General features: G+C 33.2%; 1 protein-coding gene and 1 pseudogene across 8 annotated transcripts in view; both read right to left on the reverse strand.

Annotated features, from left to right (window-relative positions):
- The window catches only part of NCOA1 (nuclear receptor coactivator 1), a 194990-nt gene that overhangs the window by 134843 nt on the left and 39497 nt on the right, over window positions 1–20650 (reverse strand). For 7 of the 8 annotated variants that reach the window (XM_039887677.1, XM_039887680.1, XM_039887679.1 and 4 more), the window contains one exon: window positions 11588–11721. The gene's annotated coding sequence lies outside the window, so the exon portion shown is untranslated. Of the gene's footprint in view, window positions 1–11587; window positions 11722–12935; window positions 13205–20650 lie in introns of those variants that run through there. The other variant, XM_039887678.1, reaches the window with a different exon arrangement.
- Window positions 6514–6632, reverse strand: LOC120622438 (uncharacterized; annotated as a pseudogene).

The raw sequence follows: 20650 nt of genomic DNA on the forward strand, positions 1-20650 counted from the left end.
AGAATAAATTATGATGTATGTCACTGCTTGCCTATGTGTAAAGCTATAGAAATACCTTCCACAGAAGGTATGCTTATCCAACTATGACCACAGCTGAGTTAATTGCATAGGTAAACTCACTTGCAGTTGAATTTTAAGTTATATCTGAAAGCATAATTGTTGCTTAAAAATGTTTTCAGAAAGATTTAACTATGATAAAGCACTGAAATAAAAAGCTATAGCGATGCAAAAAGCTATGGTTGTCTGCTACAAGACGAGCAAAGGCAATTAAAGACAGTCGATATTGCCTAATCTTTCATAATAGATCATAGAATTTTCAGAGCTGGGAGACACTGGTGTGACCAATTAATATTTTACAAAGTACTATCACCCAAGTGCTGGATAGCAAACTGTCAAAAGTTTCCAGCTAACTCAAAAAGGAAGTGATTTAATTCACAGCTTATCTATAGAAAAATTGAAAATATGAGTCTACCCAAAAAAGAAAAGCAGTTAAATTCATTTCCCATATGACTCAAAACTATACTGACAACCACATGTAAAGAGACCAAAAAAAAAAATAAAAATAAAAAAATAAAGACAGGAAGGAAAAAGCAGCAAGTCAGAATGTGACAAAGGATTACCCAATCTTATATTATGATTCCAAAGAAGATGGTATAGAAATTATATGGATAAATGTATGCTTCTGTCAGTTAATTTCTAAAAAGAATTTTAAAAATAAATGTTTCTTTTTTCTTGAAAACGTACTAAATCAATAGCATACATCACAATTAATAGTCTTAGAATTGAGTAACTGCATTGTATGTATGCACGAATATATTTGTCTACAGCTATTCAGTTATTTATTCACTCCTTCCTTTCTGAGTAGAAGAAACCAAGAACAGAGAAGCAGGAGCAAAACTAACGATATAATGCATAAAGATCAAACTCTTTCAAGATCCTAAAGGTTACTGTGATGCAGAAAAATACATGATGATTGAAGTAAGTACAATGCAGGTGAAAAATAACAACCACAGTTAGATAACTGGCAAATAACAACCAAAGACCTTGGTAACATTAAAGGTGAGTAACAGCAAACAGAAATACCTGAGAAAAGTAAATTAAAAGGGGTCTTAACTCAGTTAAAAGTAAGCGTCTTAAGAACTTATTAAAACTATCTGGTATTTGACCAAGATTTGGAATAGTATAATCCTGATCGACCACCCTACCACTGAAGTAAGCTCCAGAGAGTGGAAGTGAGAGGGTGCACCAGGCAAAACTGCCTGTTTATTTTTATGAAAGGATCTTGACCACAGGCGGCTAGGAACCCTTCAGCCTCAGTTACAGGTGAGCCTCACACCTGAAACACGGAGAATAAGCCAACTGGTTTCTTGGCTTCTTTTACTTAGGCCCACATCTTAACCCATATAAAAAAAGAAGAAAAAGATAATCAAGTATTTCCACAAAAAGTCATGATGGAGTAAAAGAGATTCAATTAATACTCCTAGTTATACAACCAGAAAACTGGGTAAAATAAACAACAGTTTTCAGATATTAGACAACAGTCAATACTGGAGTAGGATACCTGAAAAAATGGGAAAAAATGAGGTGAGCCCTACAACTGCCCCACATCACACCCTGAAGCAGTTTCCATTATGCAGTATATATTTATACATATAATTTCTATACCATCATCTTCGGAATCATAATATAACATTGAGTCTAATCCTTTGTCACATTCTGACATGCTGCTTTGTCCCACCTGTGCTTACTTTTTTTAGTCCCTCTACACATGATTGTCGGTATAGTTTTGAATGGTGTGGGAAACAGAGCCTGACAGTCTCAGAGAGTTGAGGAAACAAAAATTCACATTCAGGGAGACCAAGGCAGCAAGAATTTGTGGAAAAGCATACCAGAGAGAAGGAACTGCATATAATAATAGGGCTCTGAAGATCTGCATAGGTCTCCTCTCAAGCCTTTGGCAGGTACTGACCTGTCATATACGAGAGGAATCTACGAAAGGTTGGGGAAAGGATCACTGAAAAACAAATAAACCAAAGGTTCCCGAACCTCAAACAAGGTTGAGAACAGTTTGTATTCCTATCAAATAGAGTGAGGACTGAAGACCTTGTAACACATGAGACATTAAATAAACTCCTCAGAATGTTTCAACTCTAAATTAGCTCTAGGAATAAAGGCTGTTTTAGACTCATCCTAACAAAGCTTCCTCAAAACAAATTGAGTCTAAAAAAAATCAAAGTGAATTCAAAAAATTTAATTGCATGACACAACTTAGACCAACATAATTTAAAGGAATACAACAAAATCCAGCACCCAACAACATAAAATTCACTATGTCTGACATCCTCTGAAAATTTACCAGGCATATACATTAAAAGGAAAATATAACCTATAACCAGGAGAATAAAAGATCAATAGAAACTGACAGAGACACAAAACTTGCTAGATGAAGATGCTAAAATCTATTATAAATATGCTCAATATGCTCCAGAAGGTAGAGAAAGACATGAAAGTGTTGAGGAGTATAGATTTTTTTAAGGCTCAAATGAAACTTCTAGAAATGAAAAATACACAGGGTGGGATTAAAGCAGACTGAACAGTTAATATGAAAACGCAGCAATAGAAAATATTCAAAGTAAAGCACAAAGGGAAAAAATACAAAAAAGAAAAAATACAAAAAAGAGAAAGAAAAGAGAACACCAATGATTTGTAGTAATATATCAAACAATCTAATATACGTGTACTTGGGGTCCAAAAACTAGAGAAAAAGGTGACAAATAAATATTTGGAGAAATAATGGGAAAATTTTTTCAAGCCATAAACTCACAGATCCAAGAAGTTAAAAAAAAAAAAAGCCAAGAAGGATAAACAAATAAAACTACACTTAGAAATATAAATACTATCATCAATTTGTTGAAAACCAGCGAATAAGAAAAAATGTTAAAAGTTGTCAGAGATGGGAAAAGATCCCTTATATACAGAAAAACAAAGACTTCTCATTAGAAACAATGCAAATAAGTCAATGAAGTTACATTGCTAAGTACCAGAAGAAAAAAAAAATCTGTCAACCTAAAGATCTATATCCACTTAAAATATATTTCAAAATGAAAGTGGAAATGTTATTAGACAAAGGTTGAGAGAAATTCATTACAAGAAGACATGCACTTAAAGAAATGTTCTTTAGGCATAAAGAAAATAGCAGATCAAAGTTTGGACCTACACAAAGGAATGAAGAGATGCAGTAACAGTAAACATTAATAGATATAAAAGACATCTTTGTCTCAGATTTTAATTTCTGGGTTGTTTTTTTCTCAACTGTTTTAATATCAAGAAAAATCTGCTTTGCTTACAATAGAAACTAAAATAGTAACCCCACCCCTCCCCCTCCAAATAAAAAAATCTCACTTCCATGCTAAGATATTTATATTGATTTTATAACATTAATCGGGCATATTTCCATCTTTTTATAATCTCTAGAACAGTTTCTCACTAAGGAATTATATGTTCCTTGAAAGCTAGAAAAAACTCACTGGCAAAATGATCTGGCCCCAGAACCAATTTTTGGAAAAAATATCTTGAACTTTCTCCCATAGTTTTTGGTTTACCCAGATTTTCTTCTTCTAAAAGCAGTTTGGGGGTTTCACAATTCATTTCAGAGAAATTTCTAATGCATTGGCTAAGAGTTAATAAGTAGAGCTTTCCCACAATTGAAAAAAAACAAAACTCTTTTCTATTTCTATATTTTCTTTATCTTTTCTTACTTTGATTTTCTATCTTTTCCTTAATAAGATCAGTCAGTTATTTGTTTCTTTTATTTGTTTTATAAACTTAAGAAATAGCTCTTAAATTTTTCAATTTTATAGTTTCTCTTTTTCAATTCATCTATTTCTAACTTTATCTTATTTATATCCTCCCTTTCTCATAGGCATTTATTTTATTGGTTTTATTTGCTTGTTTGTTTTATTGAATTCTGAGGTTGAGTACATTTACTTTTTTTTTAAATCAATTTACTTCTGAGCACATTAATGTGAGCCTGAATCTCATTTCAGAGTGCTAAATAATCAGTTGATCTTCTGTTTGACTCATTATTTAAGAACGTTTTGTTTGATTTTTCCAAGTTGTTGGAAAAGTTGAAATAGTACATTTTAAGCTTCTGTTGCAGTGACAGATAAGCATATATAGTTTCATCTTTTCTGGAATTAACTGAAGTTTTCTATTGTGGCTTATCTTAATTTTTTTTTTTTTTTTAAGTCACTCTGTCAACTGAAAAAGTATCCTTATCCCAAATTTAAATGACACTTTATAAGTGACTAAATAAACCCCATAAACAATGCAGGCCTTATACTATACTTTTTCAGGCTTTAAATTTTTACCAGCATTAAATGCATCCAATGATATAAACAGTAAGGACAGAGATTCTCAACTGTGCATCTCTCATATGGGTGCAGCTTGTGGCGCTCCAATAGCAACATCAAACATCACTGACCACAGATAACCATTACAAATATAATGATGATGAAAAAGTTGGAAATATTGTTAGAATTGCCAAAGTGTGACACAGAGACACGAAGTGATCAAATACTATTGAAAAAGGTGCCAAATAGACCTGCTTGATGCAGGGTTGCCACAAACCTTCAATTTGTAAAAAAGTTAAAAAATGTATTATCTGTGAAGCACAATTAGGCAAAGTACAATAAAACAAGGTATGCCTCTATATGTTAAGTTTTTTTCCTACAAATATATACCTATGATAAAGTTTAATTTATGGTAGGCATAGTGAGAGATTAACAGTAATTAATAATGAAATAGAACAATTATAACAATATACTATAATAAAAGGTATATAAATGTGCTCTTTCTCTCTCAAAATATTTTGCTGTACTGCACTCATCCTTCTTGTGATGATGTGAGATGACACAATGCCTATGTGACGAGATGAAGTAAGGCGGACAGGCTAAGACAAAGGGATGTCTTGTATTCGGAGCAGGATAGAGGGGGACGACACGAGACTTCATCAAACTACTCTGAACAGCATGCTATTTAAAACTTATGAATTGTTTATGTGTGAAACTTTCCGTTTAATATTTTTTGGGCCACAGTTACCTGAGGGTAACTGAAACCACAGAAAGTGAAACTGTGTTTGATAAAGGGGGACTAGTGTACTTCATCTTTCCACTCAAACCTTTCATGATCAGAAAAGAGAGTAAGTTTCTGTTACACACATGTATCTTATTATTCAAAAATTCTTTTTATCTCTTTAATAAACTATAATCTGTAAAAGCAAAACCTTTAACAAAAATAATTGGTTATTCAATTTCAATAGCTATGCCACTCAATAATTAACTGTCATTTGGAAGATGGAAGAAACAGTTTCTAACTAGTTTAATATCATTTTCAAAAATACCATTAAAGGTATGTTAAAAGGTTGCTTCAATTTATTGCTATATAAAATAATAGGTGTACCTGGGCTGGAGGGAGGGTGGGTGGTGATGCACAGAAAAAAAAGCATAATTTTCATCTAGCTATAGCAGGGACCAGGTCTTCAGATGGCCATCTTCTATAACCTTCAGAAAAAGGTTGTCTGTAATTGTAACCCATCTCTTTATCCTGAAGGTGATACCAAAAATTTTCCTTATTATTAGAGCTTACATGTCTCTTTTCATAAAGCTTAGCTACCTCACTGTGTCATAATGTACTTTGTAGCTGGCAAAGAAAAATTAAAAAAACCAGAGAGCTGGGACAAGTCATATTTTCCCTAAATTGGTCCCGCCCCACCTCTTAATAGGCAAGAATTCTTCTGGCAATCAACTCTCTCAGTAATCTTTCTCAAACTCAGAGACTATTATAAAAAGAACACAGAGATTACTCATTAAACCACCATAACACATTATCAACAGTTTTTTCCCATCTGCCCCAGACCCAGGACTTCTTAAAGTAACTAAGCCATATTCACCCCTCCTCATCTTAAAAATTAAAGAAAAAGAGCAATTTTTATACAAAATTATGTAGTAGCTGTCTCTTAAACCAAACAAGATATATTTACTAGATACATATTATGTGCTAAACAGTGTACTTAAATGCCTTGACTAATTTTACCTCATGTAACCTATGTAAAGTCAGGTGGGAAGTAATCATACAACAGGTGTGGGGGTTGGGGGAAAGGAGTAATTTTATCTAAGAGTCGCAAAGAATTTCAGTAAATAGAACCAATAAAATCAACAAGTAATTGATCGTGAAATGAGACATGAATCGGGTACTTCCAGATCAGGAGGTAAATATAATTAAAAAAACAACAACAAAAAAAAACACACTAAAAGCTGTTATAATATACTTATTCTTTGATCTCTGGCTATACGTTACGCTACGTTAATTCTTAGTCACTTAGTGAGTGCCTTGTATTTGTAAAGAAGCAAACTCAATTAGACTCTGGATTCCCTAAATGTTAAGACACCTTCCAAAATCAAAATTACAAATGAAAACTGGTATGTATGTATGTATGTATGTATTTTTATTAAACGCCTACAACACCTGGTATTCCCAGGTGGTCTCCCATCCAAGTACTGACCAGGCCCGACCCTGCTTAGCTTCCGAGATCAGACAATATCAGGCATGTTCAGGATAGCATGGCCATAGGAAAACTGGTATTTAAAAGTTTAACTTCTAGCCAGTACACTAAGATAAACAAAAGAAATAAAAGGTGTAAGGATTAGAGTGAAGGGAATAAAAATGACAAGTTTTAAGGAAAGACACAAAAACTAAAGAAGACAGACTCTAGGGCTAGAATGCCTAGAATACCATCACCCCTGACACCACAAGTGCTTAGCTTAAACAATGATCAACTCATGGCCACTCTTGTTTCATCCCCACCCGCTGCCTTCCCTCTACTCTGTGAAACAATGAAGCAGATCCCAGACACATCCTTGCACCCATCATTTCACTATGCATCTCTAAAAGGTAATGACTTTTTAAAATAACTACATACTGTTATCACACCTAAAAACTAACAATAATTTCTTCTTTTTTTCTTTTCTTTTTTTAAATTAATTAATTTTTTATGGTGACACTGGTTAATGAAATCTAATAAGTTTCAGCTGTACACTTTAACAGTAAGGCATATATATATTTACACTGTGTGTTCACCTCCCATAGTTAGGTTTCTTTCCGTCACCACATATTTGAACCCCTTCACCCCATCTACCCCCCTCCTCCTCTCCCTTCTACCCCACACAATAATTTCTTAATATCAAATATACAGTCAGTGTTCAAAGTTTCCTGATTATTTCATATTTATCTATTAAAAAACTGGACCCAAAATAAGTCCAAACATTGTTATCAATCTCAGATTTTGGCCTTCATTCTCTTTTTTGTTCTCTGCAATTTATTTGCTGAAAAAAAAAAAAAAAACAAGTTGTGTCCCAAGGATTTCCCCAAAGCCTGGATTTTGCAGACTGCATCCTCACGGTATCATTTCATTTGTTTCCCTGTCTTCTGTGTTTCCGGTAAACTGGTAGTTAGAGCAGGAGCCTTGATCAGATTCGGGTTCTAATTCAACTTCTTGGCAAGAATATGTCACAATTAGTGTTGTGCACTTCACTAAGAGAAACCCAATGTCTGGTTGTCTTCTTGTGAGGTTAGCAACCACTGATGATCTTTGCTTAGGTCCAGAAATCCATTACAAAACAATGATGTTCTATTTATCACTCCATTTATTAACCAGAATACTCCTGGAAAAGAAACTTCCTCTCCTCAACTATTTCGTTACCTTCAGGTACAGCTGGTTCATTAGCATACTCCAAAGAAAACTAATCTGTTTTTTTAAGTATCATTATGAACTCACAGATTTAAACATATTTGATGGGACTGATTATATTGCAGTTTTACCTGCAATTTGAGCCGGTGCTCAAATTGTCTCATCTTTGGCAAGCCAGCATCCATTCAATTAAGTACCTTAGTTGTTCTGTCATGCCTTATTAGTGTTTAATAATTTTCTTGCAAGATGTTCAAGACCACAGATCTGTAATCAGCTTTAGCCATAAGCCACTCTCCTATTCAACTAGATTGTTATTCTTTATTTCTACTAAATCAAAAATTCCTAATTCTTAATTATAAATCAGCTGTGTAAGATATTCTGGATTTTTATAACTGAACATTGCCCTAGGAATTATAGCAATATTTCTCAGTGAAGTCTACTTTCAGCATTTCATTGAATGCCCTCCCCCCAAAAAAGAGCATATCCCCACTCAAAACTGAATGTTAAATGCTTCAATTTGAGAGACTGTATCAAAAAGATTCCTAATCTATTCTCTCCTGACATTCTGGCTCTGGAAAGTATTTATTGCTTCATGTTCTATTTCAAAATTTGGATATAGTTTTTAAACATGTACAATTAAAAATTCAGTTTTTGACAAATTAAAATAATAAAGTGTAGGAAAATGGTTAAACTCTTAGACTGAATTATTTTGTACCTAATTCAGACCTTTTATAAAATCCTCATACCGCATCCTTAACATTAAAACCCATGATATTGTGAATATGAAGTCATAAGTTCTGATTATTGGAAATAATAAATGTATTTGCTAAGTTATACTCCCTTGAAATAATAGAAATGGCATTATCAGCAATAAAGAAATATTTATCTTATTTTACTAAAAAACTAATTAACAAACATGTAAGGCCCTGTCACGCTACATGGCTAGCACACATCACAGTGGAAAAGCAGGATCCTATACTTGCTGATCATTTTTTAACAAAATTGAAAAGATATGGCTTTAGTGGCCAAAAATTGCTTATATCCACGAATTTTACTATTTTCTCAACAGTAAATCACAATTAGAAATCACATTACTGAATGCCAATTCTTCTCTCTGACAAAAGTGGGATATGGATTGTTCCTGGTGCAATTTCTAATACTCACAGGCCAAAAACACCTTTCTTGCAGCTAAAGTTGCTAGGCTTTGATCAGAGGAATCAATCAACTTTTCCAGGCAACAGTGGCTTAAAAACAAACAACCACTACCAAAAACAAAACAAAATAATAACAAAATACTCTTCTGCAGTGGAGTTGATTTCTAAGTGATAACAATAACACATCTACATGAAGTGCTGGTATGTCCTCTGCACATCAGTGCTTTCATCCAACTGAAAAACAAAAATTCTGCTAGCGTGCACACGACAGTAATTGCTTTTCCAGATGGTATGCCTTTGATAAGAGGTTTTTGCCAAAAGCTCATTTTACTTTCTCTCCAAGCATATTTGTTATTAACTTTGAAACTGGTTTTACAGGCTTCTGAGTAGTGGTGTGAGCTGACCTGTTTTCGGCTATGAGAAGGGTAATTGTGAATGATACTTCAACAGCTCTGTCTTTAGCAATATTCATTAATTTCACACTGAAAAACTTTATTTTATATAATTTTATACACTTGTTTAATTTATCATCACAAAGCTTAAAAGTAATTATTATAGAAAAGGAAACTAAGACAGAAATGTTAATTCAATTCCAAGGGTAGTATGAAAGTGGAAAAGCCAAAGCTTTTCATAACACAGAGAAAACTATAGCAAGGGAAAATCTACTTCCTCAATATACCTTGTTGGAATTTTGCAAATGTTTTCTTGAGTGCAAATAAAATATTTTTTAAAGGTACCATTTTAACTTAATTTATGTATTCCAAGACATAATCTTATAAATGTTCTAGGACCTCAACTTATGTACTGGTTTTGTTTTGCTTAAATCCCCCATAAAAAATAAAATCCCACAATCTCAAAATCTAAAGATCTCTCAAAAAATTATGAGAAAGTATTGTCAAAATGTATTATTATATAAAACTTCTGAGCACAAATCTGTAAAATTTTCAGATGAATTAGAAATCCCTAGTTTAAGGATTTAAGCAACCTAATTTGGCTATATGGCATTTTTACAAGTAGAATCGTAAGTAGTTAACAAACAAAACCAATTAGCAAATTCAGAACTTCCTACTCCCTAATCTTAGCTTTTGTTGAGACTTGAATATAAAACTTAACTATATTACTTAAAAAAGGAATTCTAAATTATGATTTTATATGCTTATTTTACGACTGCTTTAAAATGGTTTTCAGATAAGTCTATCTAGTCTCCCTAGCCCCAGAGTAAACATTCTGAATGAAAGATGTCTTTGACTTCATTCATAATGAAGTTATAGAATAATTTATATTCTTCTACATATCTAAAGTCATTCTCTGTAAAGCTTGGACATCAAACAAATGTTGTTAAGTGAAAGTAAGAAGAAAAGATGTCTAAAAAATTAAGGAAAATGGCTCTGATAATAAGACAAATTATGAAAGGAAGAAGGAAAGGTATCTAAAAAAATAAGGGAAATGGTTCTAATAACAAGAAAAATTATATATTTAATCATCATTATCATTTGATTCAAAATGACACAAAAAGTAGATCTCCGAGCTGCCAGGGAAGTTTTAAAACTTCTCTTCAAAGCAACCTAACTCTTTTTCATTTGCTATTTGATTTGAAGTAACTTTTCTTTGGCAAAAAATTGCTCAAGTACAGTATCCCCTTTTAGAAAGTAACCTATTTATTTTAACTAAAGCAGTCAGAATTTTCCAATACCATGGATTCTTATTATTTTAGAATTTGTGCTTTATATAGTCTTCTTCCAAAACAGAACAAAATGAAATAATCTTAGTAATATGTGATACATTTTTCTCAGATTTTTGTCTTCTCTATATTCTAGCAAAATTAATTTATAAACCTCTGTAATGTATACAGAGAACTGACCATCTTGGATCTATTTCCTATAATAACTATCTTTTCATACCTTCTGCCTATATAGAAAAATATAATTTTTTAAAAAGTTTGTTTTTAAATGAACACCAAACTGTACCTTGTTTAGAATTTGTACATATATCAGAAAAACGGGGAGCACTGTATTTGTTTTCTATTAATACAATGTTTCCTTTGATTGTTTTCAATTATCTTATGTAGTCTTTAGAGTGGGGATCTACCCCATAATTTGGAAGTGTCATCTGATTCTTTAATTACATATCTTCTCACTTTTCTGGTCCAAGTGAAACTAACCCAGCAAATCCCAAAGGTCCTACAGACGCAGTCTGTGGGGAATAAAAGTGACACTTCTTGGCAAATTGAAAATCCCTTACAATAAGTTTAGAAGAGGAGAAAAAAGTTTCCAAATCGAACTAAACAACAATAACTAAGATCTCTTGTATCATGTGAGCAAACTCTACTAGAGTGCTGAACTCAGTTGCTCATCTCAAAGGGTCATGACATAAAAAAATTATTAAACTGACATTTATTTATTCCAAGTCCTCTAACACAGTTTACTGAGTCTTAACTGGCACTCAGTATATAACTTCATTTCTCATAATGGACACACTTTCCTAATTATAAAGATTACCTTCCTTTAAAATCTGGATCTTTTTCTCAATTTTGGGGGGAGTAAGTAGAGGAAGATGGTTTGAACTCATCTCCAAAAGCTAACCATTCTAACATAAAAAGTTTAACTTATAAAAGCTACATATAGAAACCAACATGATAAAATGACTGCCAAGGTATCAAATTAAAATAAAATTGAGTGTCAAGTACCTTAGAAAGTAGAAATTCTAAATGTCGGTGTCTTCATTTGGAAGCAAAAATTCCTACTGCATGATCTTGTCTGATGGTCCTTGATTTTATCATCAGAGTTGGTTCCAGTTACATTTCCATTAGTAAGGATAGATCTAAAGTAGAAGAAAGATGACAAATTTAGTCTATTGAAAACATTACATATTTCAGATACTGTAATACATCACTGTTTTCCTATAGACTCTAATATAGATGCTTTAGTTGTTACAGAAATGCCAATTCCCATTCTTGTCTCTACTCCAGATTTAAAATATTGAAAGATTAAAGGAGAAAGAAGAGAAAGAAGAGAGAGAAAAAGAAAAAAAGACAGAAAGTTAGTTGATAAGAGGTAATTAGTTCCTAGCTTTAAAAAGGTTTAGATTCCCAAAGGAGGTATGCAGCAAATGAGGCTTTGTTTTGGTATTCCAAGGAGACAAGAGGGCTCAACTATTAGCTCACTCACCAGAGCCAGCAGCAGTAGCCTCAACACCCTGTGTCAGGTAAAATGGAACAGTAGGAAGAAACAAGATTTCCAGAAGAGGATAACCTCTCTGATAAAGATGCACCCAATATGATGGCTGTCATTCATTCCTGGGTCATTGGCAGTGGGATAAGACAAATTGGATTTTACTAAACTAATGGAGTGCTGTATCTTCCCATTCTACCTCAAAGCTAACTCCACGGAGTGGGGACTCTGCTTAAGAAACGTGAGCCCCACCAGCTTTCAATATTTAAAGCTTAATTGCTTTAGGCTTAACCACCCAGGGTTAAGCTTTTCACTATTATTCCCTTTAGATCACAAAGTCACAGTGGTCAGGCTCCAGAGACAATCCTTATACCACAGGTCAGTTCAAAAATCTCTGCTAGGGTAGTAAAGCTATACCTGTGGCTCTCACATTTGTCACTCTAGGGTTCCATTCAAAACACAAACCGTTCTGGCCAACTACCCTCTCTCCTATTTTCATGCCCACAATGTTCTCCATACTTTCTCAGCCACCCATGTGTTCCCCTCCTACCGCTCTTCCTTGCAGCCCTTCCCTTCAATCTTTTCCCTAGGGACCTCTGGAAACACTTTTTACGTGATAAAACAAATCTTACCTGTACGTCCTCAACCTTATCACTGAATACTCCTTTCCACCACTGGGCTAAATCTGGCTCTTGAAAAGAATCGTCTAGAGTGAAAGCTAAAGCAGTAAATCAACATTCTCCATGGTCACATTTCCAGACCCTAACTCACAAGCAATTCCATTCCTTCCCTTAGGCTATGTGGTCTAGCTGTCCTACCCTCTTCTTCTCTTTGTCATTCAAATTCCACTCTATTTTTTCTAACCTTGGTCCAGACTCAATCCCTTAGATGCACTAGTCTCATCTCTCCAGTTGCTGTGTTATCACCGGTCTCAAAATCTTGGTTGTCACCCAAAGCCATCAGTCCACCTAATACGTTACTTTCTCTCCCACTTCACCAACCTCAGGATTCACATTCCTAATCCTGGGTCAATTCAATCGTCTGCTAGAGAAAAAACACACAACCATGTAGAATGATCCTGCTATAATAATAAGGTCTTCAAAATCAGTTGCACACTGAATGTTATCCAGTAACCTTTTACATGCCATTAATCAGGTTTTTCCATCATAACTCACGCTGCCTTTCTTTCAAACTTTTGCTACCCTCCCTCTCCAGTCCTATGGCAGGTAAGACTGGAGAGAGGTTTCTTTGTGTTTTCCTTAGTTGTTTGTGTAGGTTGTTTATAAAAATACTACTGCTTTCACTTACTTTTAACATTTTCTCCGTCTATCACTGGCTTTTAATACAGAAGTTTTTGTTTACAGGTGCCAGATTTGTCCATCATTGCTTTTTTCATTTTTAAAATGATTGCTCTGCTTAGAAATTTCCCCACCTTCCACAATGGCAGATACTCTTATTTTAACTGTTCTGTGGGCTAATTGTTTGAATATTTCATTCCAAATGATTATGGAATGAGATTTGACTCTAAATGGAATTGTATTCCAAATCACCCACCAGTTTTCCTAGCAACATTAAGTAATCTTCATCACACCTTGGTATAGAAAGTTTTGTCATATATTCCTTATATATGTTTGTCTACAGTAAGGTTTATTTCTGGGCTATAATTTAAGTAATGTAATCATTGATTCTCTACATGTTTTAATTTGTGGTAAGAATATTCTTTGGTATCCTTATTCTTCCTGAAAATAGTTCCATTTTCCAAGGATATACCTAGTGATTTCATGAGTAAGAAATGGTCGCCCAGTTCACACTGCGTGCTGTATTTGTTACAGCTGTTGCCTACACACAGTGCTCCCTTCTGCTTTGACAGATCATCAATATGACTACTGGGTCTAGACTAAAACTTTTCTAATCATGCCAGAAAGCCACCTTTTGATATAGTCATCTGGAGACAGATTCATAAAACCTTGCTCTTTGCAATTTTCCATGCTTTGTATTTACCCTTTTTTTGCATTCAATTGTAAAATCTAATTTATGTAAATTAAAAGTATCTTGTCTGCAATTTTTATTTCATAGCCCCGCATTTTTTAAATCAGCTCTGAAGTATTTTTCAGATCTGTTATCTTTTAAGATCCACATAGTTGTGCTTATTATTTTTAATTTAATTTTCTGAATACATGCTACAGTCACATGAATAAAAAATCAAAATGAACACAGAATTCTATAACCAGTAAAAATATTTTTCAAAAAGGAAGTAAGACAGAAAGATTTTTTTTACAAATAAAACCTGAGAGAATTTACTGCCTGCAGACACCAGAAATTTAAAGAAAGTTCTTCAAGCAGGAATGAAAATTACCAGGTGAAAATTTGTATCTATAAAAAAGAAAGAGCATTAGAAAGAGAAAGTAAACATAAAACTATTTTTTCTTATTTTTATTCATTTTATAAGGTACAGACCAATTAAAGCAAAAAATAATGTATTATGAGGTTAATAACATATACAGAAGTAGAATTTATGACAATATACTATATAAATGGAAGCTAGAAAATGAAAGTATACTGCAATAAGATTATTACATGACACATGAAGCAAAGTCTGGAAGTATTTTTGGTTGCTACAACTGGGGATGGAGAGTGGTTGCTACTGTCATCTAGTAGATCGAGGCCAAGAATGCTTCTTAAAAATCCTACAATGCACACAAGATATCCCCCTCCATCCCCGATTACAAAGAATTAGCCAACCAAAAATACCATCAGTGCCAAGTTTGAGAAACCATGACCTAGGGCAATCACTCATGTGTATGTGAGAGTAAGAGTGAGAGTGAAAGACAGACAGACAGACAAAGAGCTGGGGGGCGGGGGGGACAGAGAGAGGGAGACAGGGTATGTGTGTGTATATAAATAAAATAAAGCAAGAGTGTTAGATAAAAAGGAATTATGAAAAATGATTAATTCAATAAAAGGCAGAAAGGAAAAACAAACAAAAAAAGATTCAAAATAGTAAACAACTAGCAAGATGGTAGATTTAAATCCAAACTTATCAATTGTTATATTAAATAGAAATGACCCAAACACTCAATGAAAAGGTATAGATTATCAGATATCAAATTAAAAACAAGCTCCAAAAATACACTTTTCCACAAGACATTTTAAATACAAAAATACAGAAAAGGTTTAAAGCAAAAGGATGGAAAGGAAAGACAGCAAGGCTATATTAATATCTGACAAAGCAGACAACAGAACAAGAAATATTACCAGTAATAAAGAAGGACACTACATAATGATAAAACATTAATTCATTAAGAAGACACAGCAATCCTCCCACCTTAAAGAAGTCAAAAAAGAGTGAATCAAATGCAAAGCGATTAGAAGAAATGAAAACAAATAAACAACAAAGAAAATCTATAAAACCAAAATCTAGTTATTTGAAAAGTTCAATAAAATTGAATAAACTTTGGCCAGAATGATCAAGAAAAAAAAGAAAAGAGAAGCTAGAAATTACTTTTATTGGATATCACTAGAAATCTTGTACATATTAAAAGAATAATAAGGTAATAGTATGAACAACTTTATGGCAATAAATTCTATAATTTCGATAAAATGTACTAGTTTCTTGAAAGTTTGAAGACAAATCACCAAGTTCACTCAAGAAACTAAATAACAAGAACAGCTCTTTATATATTAAGAAAATTTAATTCATAATTTAAAATCTTCCCATGAAGAAAGTGCCAAGACAAATAACTTCCTTGGTAAACTCTACCAAACATCTAAGGGAGAAATCATACCATTATTATATAAACTCTCCCAGAAATAAATGAGAAAACACTTCTCAATTCATTTTACGAGGATAGTATTTCTCGTGGAATCCGCCCCACCCCCAAACAAACTTTAAGATAAACTCAATATCCTTTTATGAACACAGACACAAAATATCTTAACCAAATATTTGAAAAATGAATCCAGCCATATAAAAAAAAGAATATATATACCATGACCAAACAGTATATATCCCAGGAATGCAGTTTTAATTCAATATATGAAAAAAAACCGCCAATATAATCCACCATATCAGTAGACTAAAACATAAATGATCACCTTAAGAGGTGCAAAAAAAATTACAAAAAACTCACAGCCATTCATAATTCAAAACTTTCAGAAAACTAGGAACAGAAGGGAATGTGCTCAGCCTAGGATATGAATCTACAACAACCTATAGCTAATATCACACATAATGAAAGACTAAATGCTTTCCCTCTAAGACTGGGAACAAGGCAAGAATATCTGTCCTCATAATTCCTATTCAATACTGTACTGCCAGTACAATTAAAAAAAAAAGAAAGAAAGAAAGAAAGAGAAAGAGAGAAAAGCCTAGAGATGAAAAAGAAACAAAACTGGCTTCTTTCGTAAGTAACAAGGATTGTCTACATAGAACATCCTAAAGAACTGGACTTTGGGTGGTAATCACACAATAGAATATAGAGATGTCAAACTATAATATACATTTGAAAATTATACAATTGTATTAACCAATGTTACCCCAATAAACTTAAAAAAAAAATCTATCACCAAAACTAATAAGTAAACAGCATAATTGCAGGACACAAAGTCAACATACAATTGTATTTCTATATGGTAGCAATTAATCATTAGACAAATTAACAAAATAGTAGCAATTATATTAACATAAAAATACCTAAGATATATACAAACCAATAAATGGAAAATTTGTGTGCTCAAAAATACAAATCACCAAGTGAGAATTTGTGTACTCAAAAATACAAATCACCAAGTGAGAAATCAAAGATCTCAACAAACGGAGATACACTGTTTTTAAAGATCAATCAATATTAAGAATATCAATTTTTTCCCAAATTAATTTATAGATTTAGCATAAATCCTAATTAAAACCCCACCAGGCTTTTTTTTTTTTTAAACTGACAAGCTGAATCTACAATTTACAAGGAAATGCTTAAAATCTAGAATATTCAAAACAATTTTGAAAAATAAATTTGGAAAATTTACACAATTTGATTTCAAGACTTTCTATGAAGCTAGAGTTACACTGACATTGTAATTCTGGCGTAAGGATAAACATACAAATCAATAGAACAGATGAAACTGTTCAGAAACAGATCTACATATTCATGGTCAGTTGATTTACAACAAAAGTATCATGGTAATTCAATAGAAAAAGAGTTGTCTTTGTAACAACTGGTACTGTAACAATTAACAATCTATATAGAAAAAAGAAAGAACCTCAACCCACATCTCCTATCTTATATAAAATCTAATAGATCCAAATATTTAAAAATGCAAAATTTCTAGAGGTAAATACAGGAGAAAATTTGGAGGACCCTAAGTTAGTCTGGGGGTTGGCAAACTTTTTCTGCAAAGTGTAAGAGAGTAAATATTTTAAGCTTTGTGGGCTACATAGTCTTTGTTGCAAATATGCAACTGTCATTATAGCATGAATGTAGCCATTGACAATGAGTACCCACACCGGCACCACCATGGCCCAATAAAAGCTTATTTACAAAAACAAGCAATAGGCTAAATTGGCCAAACCCTGAGTTTGGCAAAGAGTTTTTTGATATGACACCAAAAGCACAACCCATAAAAGAAAAAACTAACATATCGCACTTAGAATTTTAAACTTCTGCTCTTCAAAAGACAGTGTTATAAATTTAGAGAAAATATCTGCAAAACAAATATTAATGAAGAACTTGTTTCTAGAATATAAAGAACTCTTTAATAAAATAATAAGACAATAATCCAATAAAAATAATGGGCAAAGTATCTGGACAATGCAAAAATGAACATTCTATCAAGCAGCCTAGTTATATGGTGCATGTGTTTAATCTTCCCTACTGGCCTTAGGCTCCTTAAAGCTTTTAGACTACTCCTCTCTGAATGCAGCTTCCAACATTCTGCCTTACACAAGAAAATAACCAACAAATGAAAACACTATCAGAGTATGTTTTTAGAGGTTAATTTTTAGAGTAGTTAATACATGTACCTGGTACAAAAGTAAACTGTACTAAAGGGTTATGGTGAATAGAAATGCCCCCGGTCGCCAGCTCCCTTCCTTCATTTATTGTGTCTTCATCGTCACCATACATCTATAAAAACACATTTTTTAAAGAAAGTGGTGGCATGCTATACAATTTCTTGTCATGAGTTTTTTTCACTTGATGTATTTTAGAGCTTATTCAAGCCTTCATATAGAATTCGCTCACACTTTCAACAATTTCATGATTTTATATTTATGAATACATCATAATTTATTTAACCAGTCTCTTACTATGGACTCTTATGTTGTTTCCAATATTTTGCCACTACTGACAATGCTGTAAAGCGGTGGTCTAACCCTTTTGGCACCAGGGACAAGTGCTCCTATGAGAATCTAACGCCTTAAGATCTGAAGTGGAGCTGAGGCGGTGATGCTAGCACGGGGAAGCGGCTGCAAATATAGGTGAAGCTTCCCTTGTTCACCTGCCACTCACCTCCTGCAGTACCAGTCCGCGGCCTGGGGGCTGGGAACCCCTGATGTCAAGAATATCTGTGGATTCATGAAGCAGAATTACCAAGTCAAAGGGTATCTGAATTTTAAATTATGATAGCCTTTGCTAGATTGTGCTCCACGAAGTTTACCAGGATTTTTTTTAAATGTGGACATGTGTTAGTAAACCTTTCAGATCAGGGAAACCAAGATAAAGCAGCAAAGTCTCATAAGCTAGACCCAATTACTACGTAAAAATATTTTAGAAGATTTTCAATTCTAAGTAATCCAAGATACTTTTTTTCTTCTTTTTCCCCAAGATAGTTCTTAATCCAAAATAAATTTATAGCAAGTGGCAATAAGAAGACTGAGAATTAGCTTGACCCCCATTGTTTTAAATTTTTTTTCTATTAAATTAAGGTAATATCTTTTTATTTAATATTTATAACCTGCCTCATTTTTAAGAAGACGTTAATTGGTTACAAATACAAGGTAGTGGTTAAAATACAAACTAAAGAGGATTCATCACCATAAAACTATGTATATAAAATTAAAAATTAGATACTGTGGAGTTGGTATGGCCACATACTAGTCTCCAAAGACTGCTACCATGAATTCTTCCCTTCCCTGTGTGCATAGGTCATTCCACCCATCAAGAGATGGGACTTATTTCTCAACTCCTTGAACCTTGGCTGGCCTTGTGACTTACTTTGACCAACAAGATGTGATGAAAGCGATGTTCTGAACTCCAGAGACCAGAAGATTTGGCAGCTTCCTCATTCTCCCTCTTCGAAGCTAGAAGCCATGTAAGAAATCTGACTACCCTAAAACTATCCTGCTATGGAGAGGCCATATTTGAGGCATGCCAAAGTGCCAGACATGTGACTGAAGCCTTCTTAGGTTGTCCAGAAGGCTACCAGCTGAGTGAATGATCCCAGCTGATGCCACATAGAAAACAAGAATCCCCTATCCAAGCCTTGCCCAAATTCCTGATCCACAGAACTATAAAAATAATAAATCAATGTGGTTCTAAGCCACTACATTTTAGGGTGATTTGTTATACGATAATATGTAACTGAAACAGACACTATCAAGTTCATTATATGAGCAAATTATAATCACTAAGTATCAAATTTGTGTCTATATTTTCAGGGTTAAGTTTTCACTTCCTGATAAAAAGAAAAATTAATTTTTTATCTTAACTATATGCACTTATACAAAGAATAATGGATCTAGTGGACTATAGTTTCGAATTTAGTTTTATATAATGCACATCATTCAAATGATGTTCCTTACAGATGGATTCTATAGAGACAGATGGCATAATATTAAATCAGAACTCAGTACAGGCATTTTCATGTCAGGGGAGACTAAGATGACATAGCCTTTAAAATTCTGTTCTCTGAGACTTAATATAAGAAACTAGATGAATACATAATTAAGATAATCGTAAACTATCTTCTCATATCTCTAGTGCTATATCCCATGAAAATACCTTGGTTCTTGTCTTATTTAATCTTAAACAGCATCAACACAAGTAACCATTCCCTTTTAGTCACTAAGTACAGCCCACAGTCAAGGGCTGGGGAATCAAATTCCGCCTCCTTGAGGGAGGAAACTGCATAAATCACTTGGAATTCTTCTGTACAGGATAAATAAGTGGGGGCACTTATTTATTCAATCATTTGTTTTAATCAGTATAGATTTAAGAACATTTACTTTATACTTTGAGTTATAATCTAATACTATGTTACGTATTTTTGTTGATGTTTCAGCTTTGGTCACTGGGCAAAAATCACATTACTTTGTTTTTTCCCACTGCATCCTCAGAGCCTAGCTCTCTGATTAGTACACAGCAGGACACACAAAAAATGCTTAAAATAAATACTTTTGTTATTTCTGTAGCTTTGATTTAATGACTATTTTACAGGTAATAAAATAAATAGCTTCTGTAAGTACAAAGTTTGATATTAATTTGCTAAATCAAATTTATTAATTACATTAGTCTATAGAGTATTTCCTTGAATTTTTTTTCAGAAAAGGTACAAAGCTAATATAATTTCTGAAACCATGTCTGTCT

The sequence above is a fragment of the Pteropus medius genome, unplaced genomic scaffold (assembly GCF_902729225.1).
Source record: "Pteropus medius unplaced genomic scaffold, Ma_sr-lr_union100, whole genome shotgun sequence".
In the NCBI taxonomy this organism is placed as follows: Eukaryota; Metazoa; Chordata; class Mammalia; order Chiroptera; family Pteropodidae; genus Pteropus; species Pteropus medius.